Source organism: Sciurus carolinensis, chromosome 18, assembly GCF_902686445.1.
Source record: "Sciurus carolinensis chromosome 18, mSciCar1.2, whole genome shotgun sequence".
Lineage (NCBI taxonomy): Eukaryota > Metazoa > Chordata > Mammalia > Rodentia > Sciuridae > Sciurus > Sciurus carolinensis.
In genome coordinates this window covers 18,899,581-18,915,332 of record NC_062230.1, presented here as the reverse complement: position 1 = coordinate 18,915,332, position 15,752 = coordinate 18,899,581, and the positions used below count along the sequence as shown (strand labels likewise).

The following is a 15,752-nucleotide window of genomic DNA, read 5'->3' as shown; positions in this document are numbered from 1 at the left end:
TAAAAGCAGGTTATCTTGAACCTTAGAGAACTCAGGGATGAGAGACAGTTATGTGGTTCCTGGGAATGGATGGGTTCTGTCATATTTGTGTCCAACCTTGTAGGAGACCTTAACAGTATCTTTGATTTGGACCCCAGAAGGCCAAGTCACCTTGAGAAGTTAAAACAGAGCCTCATGACAGCCTCTGTCATAAGTCTGCCTGACTTAAAAAAGAAGTTCAGACTATATGTACATGAGGGATAAGGTAAAGCCCTTGAAGTTCTCTTACAGACATTGGGAGACATGTGGTGGTGACCAGTAGCCTATTTGTCAAAACAGTTTGACCACATGGTAAAAAAAATGTCTCTTGTCCTCACCTTTGGGTGATGGCTCCCACTTGTGATTTACTACAAAAAACTGAGAAGTTCACTCTAGGACAACTCATCACTGTATTTACTCCTTACCAGGTCCTGGTCCTACTAAAACAGAATGATGACTATCAGTCGACTGCTAGGAGGGTGGGAGATTCCAGGCCATCCTATTAGACAATCTAAATGTCAACCTTGAGGCTCCGGGTACTGCCTTAACTAGCACAGGTATACAGGAACAAGCAAAATGTGCTCAGTGCCCACTGAAAATTCCCTCAGAAAACTATCATTTCCTCAGCCCATCATGGTGGAGGAAACTGATTTCACTACTGGAGTTGATGGGGCTTCCAACACTATCCTCTGCAGTGCTTAGTCCTGTGCAAAAATGACTTTGTGGTATTCAAAGGATGAGCATGCAAAAACAGTGGAGATGTCAACTTCCAAACCTGGAAAGCATGGTCATACCAAGGTACACCTCATTGGAATTGATATTTTCACAGGCAAAAAATGAAGATATCTGCCCTTCTATTCACAAGATGGGTGTCCCAAATATTAACAGAAATGATAACCAAAGTATTCAGAATGGTCACTTTTCTCTACTGACAGAAACTGGTGAAGTTCATGAGGATATTAAACTGCCAGGAGGTGAACTAGCAAAGAAATAGAAGGAATGTACAATACAGGTGAAGATGTACAGGTGTCAGTCATGTGTACAATGAATGAAAAATATGCTATTGCTATAAAGCCCTGCAAACAGATGGAAATATCAGACATGAGCAAACTGTTTAGGTTTGGATCAACTGCAGATCTAAAGTCTGGTTCTAAGTTGTCACAAAAGCTATGACCTTCATAAACAACCTCATTTTTGAAAACTGTTTTGAAATTATGCTTGTTCATTTTGCAGGCAGCTGGTATTTAAAAAAAAAAACACCCAAGATGTATAATTTTCCTTTATAAATTTTATGTCTTTTCTATAACATTTCTGTAGTTTTCAGTATGTGAGTCCAAGAAATAGATAAGATACCTTCAGCAGATATGATTTGTCTGAGCAAATCGTTCTTTAATTTTAACAAAATGATTAATACACCAGGTTTTAAATCAAATAATGTAATATCTAGTGGTATCGAAGTACCACCTCCTTTAAGTTAAATTGTTTTGCATTGATCTCAGACTTAAATAGCATAGATTATAGATTGGAATTTTACATTTCAGCCAAACACAAATCCTTAAACAAAAACCATATTATCAGGAAGTGTCAGTTACCTTGGTGGTTGTGTGTAATAATGTATATTACCTCAGTCAAATCATTCTTTGCCACTTTGTTGGCAGACTTCATATAGCCTTATTTGGTGGTTTTAGTACCTGCTTATCATTGACAGGGACCCTAAACTATTGGGTGAACAGGAGCAAGTCAGATTGTAAAGAAGAAAAAAAGGACAGTGGCAAAGAAGGTTGGTAAACTATGGATTTTGATCTGGGAACTTTGTAATCAGCATAAAAAACAGAAAGTGGCTTTTTAGCTGTATCTTTGCTTTTAACTTTTGTCTCTCCCATGCCCTGGCATTGAAAGGACTAACCTGCTTTGCAGGATACTATGCAGTGCCTTTTTTCCAACCATGTTGAATAAGTGTTGGTATTTATCAGTAATTGCTCTTTTCAACCACTTTGAAATATTTTTTGACATTAAAATATTTGTTAGACAAATGCCAACCTTGGAACTGTGTCCGTTTTAAATCCATTGACCCTGTTGCCAGCAGATGATAATGCACCAATGCAACATGACTGCTCAGAGATCTTGGAGATTGTTTACCCTTGCAGGTTGGATTTGCTTGATCAACCTCTCACAGAGTCAGACTGGGACTTCTTCACTGACAGGAGCAGCCTTGTGGATAACAGTGAGCAGATGACTGAGTATGTTGTGGTCAGGGTACTAGAAGCCAAGGCTTCATTGCTGAAAACATTTGCTCAGAAAGCTGAACTAATTGCTTTGTCAAAAGCTCTCAAACTGTCCAAAGGAAAGAAGGTAAGCATTTATACTGATTCAAGATATGCTTTCATGAGATATGTATACATGGAGCCATCTGGAAAGAAAGAAGGCTCATGGCTAAGAACAAGGACATTAAATATGCCCTTGAAATGCTGGAATTAATATAGGCTGTGTCAAACCAAAGCACGGGGCAATCATGCACTGTCCCATCCATCAGAAGATTGATACTGGAGAAATCAGGCTGCTGATGGAGCAGCCAAAAGGACCACAAAGAGGAAACTGTTTATTAGGGCCCTATTATCTCAGCTTGAATGAGACCGGTGCAAACCTTTTTATATTGAGGAGGATGAGAAACAGGTCAGTGTTGGTATTTATCAGTAATTGCTCTTTTCAACTCCTGGGATAGCACCACTAAGTGGAGATGAAATTCCCATGAGCTCATCCTCCTGCCTGAAGTATGGTCTGACCTTGATTAAACACCTACAGAAAAGTGCTGAATATGGGAAGAATGCCTCGGTAAATTTCATCAAGCTCCCCTTGTGAAGGCCATGCCTCCAACAGAATATTCAGTAGGTGACTCAACTGTGTCTTATGTGCCTGAAACCATCTGGACTGGAAGGCAGCCTACTGTAAAAGGAAAACAATATGTATAAATGCAGACATTTGATGATTGACAAATAGATTTTACCTAAATGCCCTGTGCCATAGGAAAATTCAGATATTTGATTATACTGGTAGATACCTTCTTTAGTATCCCACCAGAAGAGAAAAAGCTTCAAAAAAAACTAAAGCCCCTTTGAAGGAGCCAATTCCAAGATGTAGGATCCCTTTCCTCCATGCAAAGTGACAATGGGCCAGCTTTCATTGCAAAAGTGACCCAACAGGAGAGCAAAACATAGAATATGATGAAGTTACACACATCCTGGAGACCCCAATCTGTAAGAAAACAGAAAAGATAAATAATACCTTCAAAAAGGTGGTGGTTATATGATGGCAGGAAACCGACCTTCAGTGGGATAAGGTGTTACCAATTGCTTTCTTCATTAAGATTATCTGCTAGAAGCAGGCTTAAATTAAGTCCAGAAAGAAATAGTGTATGGGAGACCATTCCTGGTACCCCCTGGGGAGAAGGACCAAGCTTTTGGTATCAGTTTTACTGACTCCCCTATAGGCTGCTTGATCTCACACTGTTCTGCAGGACACAGATGTTTCAGACAGCAATCACGTGACTTCTCATGCGTGAACAGACTCCTCTCCCTGTGTGGTGTGGGAAGAACAAAATCCTTAACTGGTCTTGATCCTTTGAGTCTACCACCATGGAACAGAAACTGTGAGAACAGCTGCAAACAATCCTTGCAGATTTGATTGTTGATAGGAAAAGAGACTTGTCCCAAATTTCTACAAGAAAATGGGGGCATGGTGTGAAGATCTGTAGGGGCTGAGGCATGAGGTTGTGTGTGGGTGAACTAAAGTGGGAAAGCATTCTCTCATCTCACTCTTCACCTCCATCTCGGAGGCTGTGTGGCTCCCTCATGGTCTCTCTGATCTATTCTTTGAATAGACTACATTCCCTTCCTGGTACCTTTGTTCTTTCATAACTTGATTTGCCTCAGGCATTATTTCCACATTCTAGACAGGAAGTGCAGGGAGGGGAGGAGTCAGCTTCACTGTCCATCTGCACTTTCCCAGAAACCCTTGTGAACTTTTCCTTATGTCTCATTGGTCACAATGTGGCCATGTGGTCACTCCCAGCTGAAGGGCTGGCTGAGAAACCTGTAGGTAGCTTTTCCAGTCAATTGGAGTTAACCAATTAAGTTATCTGCCCTAGGAAGTAGAAGTCATGTTGACCTGCCATGGTAGTTGAGATGAAACTTAGGAAATGATTCAAAATTATAACACACTCTGTAAATGTTGACTTAAATAAAATGCCTTGGGGTTGGGTTTGTGGCTCAGTGGTAGGGCGCTTGCTGGCATGCATGAGGCTCTGGGTTCAATCCTCAGCACCACATAAAAATAAAATCAGTTAAAAAAATAAAATGCATGCTGGACAACCCATTTGGAAAGTCATTTGGTAGTAAAAATGGAAGGTCCCAATGGTGCATTTAATTTGCCCATGTCATTTAAAAAAATTTTTTTTTATTTTATTGTAAACAAATGGGATACATGTTGTTTCTCTGTTTGTACATGGAGAAAGGCATACCACTTGTGTAATCATAAATTTACATAGGGTAATGCTGTTTGATTCATTCTGTTATTTTTTCCCTTCCCCCCCACCCCTCCCACCCCTCTTTTCCCTCTATACAGTCCTTCCTTCCTCCATTCTTGCCCCCCTCCCTAACCCTAACTCTAACCCTAACACTAACCTCTCCCACCCCCCATTATGTGTCATCATCCACTTATTAGCCATATCATTCGTCCTTTGTTTTTTTGAGATTGGCTTATCTCACTTAGCATGATATTCTCCAATTTCATCCATTTGCTTGCAAATGCCATAATTTTATCATTCTTTATGGCTGAGTAATATTCCATTGTATATATATACCACAGTTTCTTTATCCATTCATCAGTTGAAGGACATCTAGGTTGGTTCCACAATCTGGCTATTGTGAACTGAGCAGCTATGAACATTGATGTGGCTGTATCTCTGTAACATGCTGATTTTAAGTCCTTTGGGTATAGGCCAAGGAGTGGGATAGCTGGGTCAAATGGTGGTTCCATTCCAAGTTTTCTAAGGAGTCTCCACACTGCTTTCCAGAGTGGCTGCACTAATTTGCAGCCCCACCAGCAATGTATGAGTGTACCTTTCTCCCCACATCCTCGCCAACACCTGTTTGCCCATGTCATTTAAACTTTTTTTTTGTTGTTGTTGTACTGGGGATTGAATCCAGGGGTGCTTAACAATTGAGTCACATCTGCAGCCCTTTTTGTGTTTTGAGACAAGGTCTTGCTAAGTTGCTTAGAGCCTTGCTAGGTTGCTGAGGCTGGCTTTGAACTTGTAATTATCCTACCAAGCCACAAGCCACTGGAACTACAGGAAATGGTCAACATACCTGACTCCAGTCTTTAATTAAAAAAAATAACATCTGGAGGGAAAAATTCCAAAGAAGCAAAAAGTTATAAAGATAGAAAATCATTTAGTGCAGCACTACCTAAAGTAGTAAAATGCTAAAAGTTATCAAGGGAATATTTTATGCCCATTAAAATTACAATTATGACTTATAAAAGCTACATGAGATATGTTTGCGTTAAAATGTTATATGGTAAAACCATGATACAGAGTTTAACCTACTCCATCATGACTGGTTGGTAAACTGTATCTGCCTGGGAGTTAGTGCAGAAAAGCTGATATGTGGTGGGACTGTGTATTGTTTTTTCTTATTCTTTAAAATATTGCCATCATATTGTTTGCATAGTCAATATAATTGGGGAGAAAATATAATTCAATGACTTCTTGGGTCAGGCTCAAACTTGCATGGGACATATCTGACACATTCTTCAGAAATGATTTGTCTTATAGAGTTGTGAAGAGATTGTTGCCTTTTGATATTTGTATTCATCCTCTAGAAGCAAAAGAACACACATAAAATCCCCAACTAGTGTAACTTCCTTCATGTACTACTAAAGGAATTGGTTTTATCCTCCTGCCCTGTTCAGTTCAGGCCCTGAGCTACTTCTACTCTCAAGGGTGGGAAGCAAGAGGAACTGTTTTAAGGATGGTGAAATGGCCTTCTCTGTCCCCAAAGTGATCTCTAGCCAACCACACTCTTAGTGTGACCTTAATGGAACCCCTTGAACTTTCCACCAAACCTGCGGTAGAACCGTTTCTTCCTCTTTCCGGCATTTGTTTCCTGATTAGACAATTAAGAGAGCAGTGGAGTGGGGTAGGATGCTTCTACCTGAACAACTGGTAACTTTGAGCCAATATATGTATTTCCTTTATGTGTTTTTGAATCTATGGTACCCATACATGTACATGGATTAAAGACTTAGTAGAATAATTACAGCTAATGTGGACTGAGCATTCATTACATCTACATTGTCATCTATTTTATTATTTAATTGTCACAACAACCCCAAGATATTCATAGTATTACTACCCTCAATTTCCAGATGAGGGCAATAAGGTCCAAGAATAACTTACTCAAGGTCACATACTTATAGAGCTAGGATTTTAGCCCTCTATTTGACCTCATACCCCAGAGGCTTGATCAGATGGTTGAGGGTGAATGAAGTTGTACCACTTTTAATTGAGTGTTAGTGACCATGCAGTATGAATGGAAAACCAATATGTTGTTATTAGTACTTCCAGAACCTTCTTCCAGAGTTGATCCTGTGTGGCAAGTTCTTTTGAGTGTGGTTAATCATGCAAATTGGAAGAGTTTAGATAGAGACAATTTGTCCATGTGGGCAAGGGGGAAAGATTTGGAAAAGTGGGTCTTGGAGATTTTACTAGGAAGAGAGAAGCCAGGTGAGGCAGTGGGAGATGAAGGAGACCATGATACCTTCCTTCTCTTGAGAGCAAAGCTGAAAAAATTTTGAGATAAGAAATGTAGAAAGATGATCTTTGAAGTTGTGAATAGAGAGTCATGTGATATAAAACTCACTCATTTGAAGGAGGGGAGGGAGTGAGTCAGATATCTGGGGGAAGAATCGTTCAGTCTGAAGGAATAGCCAGTGTGATTGGCCTTATGATGGAGGAGTGTCTGGCATGTTTGAAGAAGAGCAAGGGTAGTGGAAGGAACAATGGATAGAGAAAAGGAGATGAGCTCAGAATGGTAAGGGCGGAGGCATGGGATGACACACCACATACGACCTTGTAGGTTTTAGAAAGCATTGGCTTCTTTTTTTGGCCCTACGGGTTGAACCCAGGGGAGCTTAACCACTGAGCCACATCCCCAGCCCTTTTGTTTTTAATTCAGAGACAGGGTCTCACTTAGTTGCTTAGGGCCTTGCTTAGTTACTGAGGCTGACCTTGAACTTGGAATCCTCCTGCCTCAGCCTCTTGAGCAGCTGGGATTATAGGCATGTACCACCATGCCCAGCAGGACTGGGCTTTTACTTTCAGGGAGTTGAGGCTTTGCAAGGTTTTGAGCAGAGGATCATAATGAGATGGATTGTATTTTAAAAGGATTCCTCTGGCTGTTGTATTGAAAACTGACTCTGGAGGGAGGCTAGTGTAGAAGAAATGGGGCACAGAAAGAGGCTTCTGTAATAGTCTGGGCAGGATGAGGATGGATTCCATGATTTTGGTAATAGGAGAGTGGGTGAGAAGAGTCTTGGGAGTTCCTGAGGACTTTGGTCTGAGCAACCAGAAGGATGCTGTTGCCCTTGATAGAATGAATGTAGGGGAACAGTTCCACCATGGTGCCCTAGTGAACTTGTATGCATTACACAGGCCATACTAGCCAAGGCTTGGATCACAGATAATCTCAGTTGTGGTGAAATATTTTATGATTCCCTCTGAACAGAGAGTAGGAGGCCTGTCAGTGACTATTGTGGGGTATTCTCCCACTCACCTTCCTACCTGCCTTAGGAGGGAGGCAGAAGGCAATTTCTTATTTCTCAGGTTTGACAAAGTATGAGACTTTTTGCCTTATAGTCCCCCTAAACACCTGACAACAGAGCTACAGGCTAAAGCAGCTTAAGCTGTGTCTAGAATATAACCCCCTTTTTTCTGTGACATCATTTTTGATGTACAAGACATGAACCATAAGGAACTTTGTATTCTCTTACTTTTGCCATGTGAGTGATAAACAGTTAGAAACTAAGAATGGTCCATTGCGTCTTTACTGGTCAAATCATTCAGGCTTTGGCTGACCCTGGGTATCGGTTAATACCCAGGTTGGTCAGGCTGAGGTAGAGCAAGATTGAGAGTGATCAGTAGTTCAGTTTTTTAAAATTTAATTTTTATTTGTTCTTTTTAGATATACATGACAGTGGAGTATATTTTGTCATATACATACCTGGAGTCATGGAATATAACTTATTCTAATTAGGATTCCATCTTTGTGGATTTACATGATGTGGAGTTACACTGGTTGTGTATTTATTTATGAACATAGGAAAGTTATGTGGATTCATTTTACTATCTTTCCTATTCTTATCCCCCTCCTTTCCCTTCATTCCCCTTTGTTTAATCTAATGAACTTCTATTCTTCCCTTCCCACCCTCTTGTTGTGTGTTAGCATCCACATATCAGAGAGAACATTTGACCTTTGGTTTTTTGGGGTTAGCTTATTTCACAATACTCTCCAGATCTATCAATTTCCCCGAAAATGGCATAATTTTGTTCTTCCTTATGGCTGAATATTTGCATATAACTGTCACACATCCCCTTTAGTTATTCATTTATTTTTGGTGCTGGGTATTAAAACCAGGACCTCTTGAATGCTAAGAACTTGCTCCATCATTGAAATCCTGTATACTTTATTTTTTATTTTATCTTATTTATTTTATTTTATTTGTTCTATTTAGTTATACATGACAGCAGAATGCATTTTGATTCCTTGTACACAAATGGAGTACAACTTTTCATTTCTTTGGTTGTACATGATGTAGAGTCACACCATTCATGTGATCACACATGTACATAGGGTAATGATGTTTGTCTCATTCCACCATCTTTCCTTTCCCCACCCCTTCCATCCCCTCATTTCCCTCTACACAAGCCAACATTCCTCCATTCTTCCCTATTCCCCCCTATTATGTATCATCATCCACTTATCAGAGAAAACCTTTGGCTTGGGATTGGCTTATCTCACTTAGCCTGATATTTTCCAACTCCATTCATTTACCTGTAAATGCCATAGTTTTATCCTTCTTTATGGCCTAATAATATTCCATTGTGTATATATACCACAGTTTCTTATTCATTTATCTGTTGAAGGACATCTAGATTGGTTCCACAATCTAGCTATTGTGAATTGAGTTGCTATAAACATTGATGTGACTGTGTCACTGTAGTATGCTGATTTTAAGTCCTTTGGTATAGGCCAAGGAGTGGGATAGCTGGGTCAAATGGTGGTTTCATTCCAAGTTTGCTAAGGAATCTCCATACTGCTTTCCATAGTGGCTGCACCAATTTGCAATTCCATCAGTAATGTACGAGTGTACCTTTTTATCCACATCCTTGCCAACACCTGTTGTTGCTTGTATTCTTGATAGTAGCCATTCTAAATTGGGGTGAGATGAAATCTTAGGGTAGTTTTGATTTGCATTTCTCTTATTACTAGAGACATTGAACCTTTTTTTTCATATATCTGTTGATTGCTTGTAAATCATCTGTGAAGTGTCTACTCAGTTCCTTAGCCCATTTATTGATTGGGTTATTTGTATTCTTGGTGTTAAGTTTTTTGAGTTCTTTATAAATTCTGGAGATTAGTGCTCTATCTGAAGTGTGTGTGGAAAAGATTTTCTACTTTGTAGGCTCTCTCTTCACATTATTTATTGTTTCCTGTGCTGAGAAAAAGCTTTATAGTTCGAATCCATCCCATTTATTGATTCTTGCTTTTATTTCTTGCACTTTGGGAGTCTTGTTAAGGAAGTCTGGTCCTAAGCCATTGTGATGGAGATTCGGGCCTATTGTTTCTTCTATTTGATGAAGGGTCTCAGGTCTAATTCCTAGATCCTTGATCCATTTTGAGTTGAGTTTTGTAGATGGTGAGAGATAGGGTTTTAATTTCATTTTACTGCATATGGATTTCCAGTTTTCCCAGCACCATTTGTTGACCAGGCTATCTTTTCTCCATTGTAAGTTTTTGGCACCTTTGTCTAGTATGAGGTTACTGTACTTATGTGGGTATGTCTCTATATCTTCTATCCTGTACCATTGATCTGCCTGTCTATTTTGGTGCCAATACCAATGCCATTTTTGTTACTATTGCTCTGTAGTATAGTTTAAGTTCTGGTATTTTGATACCTTCTGCTTCACTCTTCCTGCTAAGAATTACTTTGACTAATTTGGGTCTCTTATTTTTCCAAATGAATTTCATGGTTGCTTTCTCAATTTCTATGAGGAATGTCATTAGGATGTTAGTTGGAATTGCATTGCATCTGTATAATGCCATTTTGACAACATTAATTCTGCCTATCCAAGAACATGGGAGATCTTTCCATATTCTACTAAGGTTTTCTTTAATTTCTTTAGTGTTCTTGTAGTCATTGTAAAGGTCTTTCACCTCTTTTGTTAGACTGATTCCCAAGTATTTAATTTTTTTGAGGTTATTGTGAATGGGGTAGTTTTCCTAATTTCTCTTTCAGAGGATTTATTTTGTGAATAGAAATACTTTAGATTTTTGAGTAATTTTATATTCTGCTACTTTGCTGAATTCATTTATTAGTTCTAGAAGTTTTTTGGTGAAATTTTTTGGAGATCCCATATACTTTAAATCACTTCTAAATTACTTACTGTTATGGTTTGGATTTGAAGTGTCCCCCAAAAGCTCATGTGTGAGACAATGCAAGAAGGTTCAGAGGAGAAATGATTGTGTTGTAAGAGTCTTAACCCAATCAGTGAATTAATCCTTGAGATTAATTGAAGTGGTAGGGTGTGGTTGGAGGAGGTGGAAACTGAGGCATGGCTATGGGTATATATTTTCTATCTGGAGAGTGGAGTCTCTCTGCTTCCTGATCACTGTGATGTAGGCTGCTTCCCTCTGCAACCCTCTCTCACCTCAGCCTCATCTCGAGCCCTGAGGAATGGAGCTGGCCTTCTATGGACTAAGACCTCTGAAACCATAAGCCCTCAAATAAACTTTTCTTCCTCTATAATTGTGCTGGTCAGATCATTTAGTCATAGCAGTGAAATAGTTGACTAAAACAAGTCGCCTGTCTTTTCTTTATTTCCTGCATTCCATTCTGTTCTTTCCTTACACTGTTCACTTTTCTTCAATCTAATTTTCCTTTCTGTGCTTTGGACTTAATTTCCATTTTCCTATCTTCAGATTTGCTTTTTTTTTTTCATCTACTTTCTCAAATCTGCCTTTGACTCTCTGTAGTGAATTTTTCATTTCATTTCAGTTATTGTACCTTTTGGTTTCTTTTTTAATCTCTTTTTCAATATTTATATTTTGTTCATACATTGTTTTCTTTTCTTTCTTTTACATAAATCGAGCACAACTTCTCATTCCTCTGGCTGTACATGTTGCAGAGTCATGCCAGTTGTGCAATCATACATGTATAATAGGGTAATCATACATTATTTTCTTGGCTTTCTTTTGTTCTTTGAACATCTTTTTCCCTACATTATTATTTTTAAAATTTGTTTTATACATGACAGTAGAATGCATTTTTACATATCATACATACATGAAGTATATATGTACTCATTCTTGTGGTTGTACATGATGTGCAGTTACACTAGTCAAGTACTCATATATGAACATAGGAAAGTTATGTCCAATTCATTCTACAGTCTTTCCCATTCCCATCCCCAATCCCTTACCCCCATTCTACCCTGTCCAATCTGGTGAACCTTCCCCGCCCCATTGTGAGTCAGCATCCGCACACCAGAGAGAATATCTGGTCTTTGGTTTTTTGGGATTGGCTTATTTCACTTTCCAGTTTGATCCATTTCCCGGCAAATGCCATAATTTCATTTTTTATGGCTGAGTAATATTCTATGGTGTATAGGTACCACATTTCCTTTATCCATTCATCTGTTGAAAGGCGTCTAGGTTGGTTCCATAGCTTAGGTATTATGAATTGAGCAGCTATAAACATTGATGTGGTCATGTCATTATAGTTTGCTGACTTTAAGTCCTCTGGGTGTATGCTGACTTTGAGCATCTTTAAAACAGATATTTTACAATTTTGTCTAAGAGATCTGTGATTTGTTTTTTGCTCCTGGATGGTTTCTATTGGTTTATTTATTTTTTTCCTTTGAATGGGACATATTTTCCTTTGTATGACTTATGCTTTATTTTGTTGTTGAAAACTGAACTTTTTTTGTATAATAATGTGAAAATTCTGGAAATCAGATTTTTCCCCTTTTCTATGCTTTGTTGTAATTTTTGGTCTTATTTAATGCAGTTACTTGTGAATGTCTAGTGCCTAAAAGCTTGGCTCTCAAAGCAGAAAAAGGAGAAAAATGGAGGAGGAGGAGGAGGAAGAGGTGGAGGTGGTGACTCTGGATCTTTTAATTTCCAGTTGCAGTAGTCAGAGATGGAATGACTTGAAACAAGGAGGGGGTGGTCCAACACTGACTTCCCATCTCTATCTGCAAACCTGAGATCAGGAACAGCAATCAGCAGTTGGAGGACTAACCTGATATTTGGAGGATGGAGTCTTACTGTCCACCCTGGTTCCTATAATCCACTCCCAAGTAGCTCCTGGTGACAGTGGGCAGACAGATGCAAGTGGTGGGAACATGGAGTTAAGGGAATAATTCTGTAAAATGGGCCCACTGTGCTGACCCCCACTTGCTTTCTTTTCTGAGAGTCATTTTACCTGCAGCCCTACCTGGCTTAAGTGGACAGCATAGACATATTCCTCAGCAAGCTACCTGTTATCTGCAGGTGAAATACAGACCCAGTTATTCTGAAGGGGAGGATCTTTGTGACCCTTTTAACAGAACAGACCCCAGAACTCAGGGAGCTAAGGATAATTTCTCCTAACTATAAAACCTGTAAGAATGTATGGTTAAAAATCCAATTAGAACCAGTCAGCAAGGGCCAAAGTGACCTAGCGTTGTCATGGCAGTGGGGAATTGAAAGTCTGATGTCATCCTGCTGTCAGTCAAAAGTCAAAAGGTGGACCTGGGTGGGAGCCTATGGAAACTTCTTTAGGATCTCCCAAAACTGGAGTACAGAAGAGGCTCTCTGTCCCTCTCCTTTCTGAGATGACCCACTCTACCCCTGGAGAGTGTCCCTTTTCCCTTTTCTTATCCCTTCAGTAAACTCATGCCTGTTACTCTGAGTGACATCTGAAATTTTTCTGACTTGATCACAAGAATTGGGGTTTGAAGTGGGAGTTCTTCATGCTGCCTCAGTTTCCTGGAAGTGCCCAGCCCTGCAACACTATCAGGTCCTCTCCCATATCATGCGAATTCTCTCTTTTCTCACTTAAATAAATTCTACTCTGTTCTCTTTTCCCTTTCATTATTGTCCATGGATTTAATTCTTCAAATCTAAGAGAAAAGAACCCAGAAGGAAATTGGTGAGGCCTGCAGCCTGCACAAACCCATTTTGCCAGCAGAATCAGGGAATCTAGTTTCATCTCTAAATTCAGGATTTGCTGGAATGCATGCATAGCTGCCTGCCGTGGGATTGGTAATGGGGTATTGGTTACTGCTATAGTGCTAAGAGCTGAAGTTGGCCAAAATTACCCACAATTTACTATCCAAGCCTTTCCCTGGAAGTTGCAAACCTTTGAATAGACTCCAGAGCCCCCAAATAATACCTCAGACAGATGCCAGTACAATTCCTGTGTAGATGGTGAGGTGAATGCCTGGGGCTTTCTTAGTCATATTCCCAGAATTCTCTCTTACTCAATTTTTATTGGCTGGCTATTATGAAGCAGTTACTACCTGTGCACTGGAGATACAGTGATGAGCAAGATTGTCAAGAATCTCTCCTCCCACAGAACTTAGTCTAGTAGAGGAGTCAGAAAGTAGACAATGAAAATATATAATACAATTTCATGTAATGATAAGTGATATGAAAAGAACATTGAAGGACTGGGGATGTAGCTTGATGGTAGTGCACTTGCTTAGTATGCACATTTTTTAAAAAAATTAAAAGCACAATTTTATTGTCTTTTGTCAAACAATTTTACTTGAGGCAACAACTGAAGTATAATTTAAATCAATAGGAAATATCACACTTGGAGGGAAAACACAGAAATAAAAAAGAAAATCCTTAAATTAAAGCCAAACATTCTTTCCAAGGCACAGCACGGACATTTTCAGATTGACAGCAGAATGAGTTGGTTTCCATGAAACAAAATCACGAGCCCAGAGTCTGCCTCTGAAAGAGTTCCCACTTCATCTCCACTGCTCAGGCTCAGGGAACAATGCTTGTGGCCTTCCTTAGGGCCAGGTAGCCTGTGATGACATCGGATGGCAGCCTCCGAATGTAGGCAAACTCTTCGATGGTGCTGAACTGCAGCTTGCTCTGGGGGTCTGTGTAGTGGGCCTTTTAAAGGCTCCATCATCTCTCAACACTGCCACACTGGAGACCAAACTTCATAGTACATGAACAAGAAGACTGAAACATCAGAATACTTCTTGACTGGTATAAAGGATGGAGGAGCATCAACACTAAAGTAGTTAGGCTCATTCAGTTGCCACAGCAATGCCCTTTCAGCAGTGAGAATTTGTTTCAGGTTCTTCTAGGTTCTGTTCTTCTTGCCACGTTCTGCACCACCATGGCCAGAGTGCACAAAGTTGGGATCCTTAAATGGCAAAGGTTTGGCAGCTTTTTCCACTGGTCCTGTGCTAAACTCAGAGGACACCATTTTATTTTCATTCATGACTTCCATGCCGACACCCTTTCAATGACACTCAGAAAGTCATGTGTCTCACTCGAAATGTGACCTGGCTGGGAATGGATGGTCCTTGTACTAAATCTGTAATAACCACCCACCTCCCCTTCTAGCCTCACAACACAAGATGACTCTAATCAAAGCCAAAGCATCCAAACTAAGAGGGGAAAAAGTACTCATTTACACCACCGACCAGCATCTACCTCAGCCGGCCAGACCCTTGCGCCCAGCCCAGCACTGGGCACGCACAGGCGCCCACCCTCCACTCCACCTAGCATGCACATTTTTGAGCATCTGTAGCAAACGCTGTAGTTGCATCATTCGTGATCTGTTGGCATTTAACATTCTTATGCAAGTTGGCCTGGTTTCCTGCTTATAGCACCCTCAAATACTTGCCTGAGGGTTTTCTTTGGCTCCTGGAAGCTCTTCTACCTGGGCAAGCTGGATACACAGAGAATTCGGGTTTCCCCAGAAACAACCACTCAACGAATAGCTGATGTGAATTGTAATTAAGAATCCAGTTCTTGGGGCTGGGGTGGTGGCTCAGTGGTAGAGCGCTTGCCTAGCATGTGTGAGGCACTGGGTCTGAGCCTCAGCACCACATATAAATAAATGAATAAAATAAAAGTCTATCAACATCTAAAAAATAAAAAAAAAAAAATCTAGTTCTCCTGCCCTGAAGGCAGGAAACTGTGAGGCCTGTTCTAAAATGGCTTCCAAAATTTCTCACTGTATTGAGCATCAGTTGTCCACAGTAGTAACTTGTTTCATCACATATCTTTTATGAACTCCTTCTTTCTGCACTTTTCACTAGCGTTTCCCGGATCATCTTCCAAATATATTACGTGTAATTGAATCCTTGTCTCAGGATCCATTTATAGAGGACCCAAAGCTAATTTTATTTTGGTACTGGGGATCGAAACCAGGAGTGCTCTACC

General features: G+C 40.0%; 2 pseudogenes; one reads left to right on the top strand and one right to left on the bottom strand.

The window, feature by feature from the left end:
- Positions 1–651: 651 nt before the first annotated feature.
- On the top strand, positions 652–1,191 carry LOC124969927 (eukaryotic translation initiation factor 5A-2-like; annotated as a pseudogene).
- Positions 1,192–14,333: 13,142 nt separating this feature from the next.
- On the bottom strand, positions 14,334–14,811 carry LOC124970064 (INO80 complex subunit C-like; annotated as a pseudogene).
- Positions 14,812–15,752: the final 941 nt, after the last annotated feature.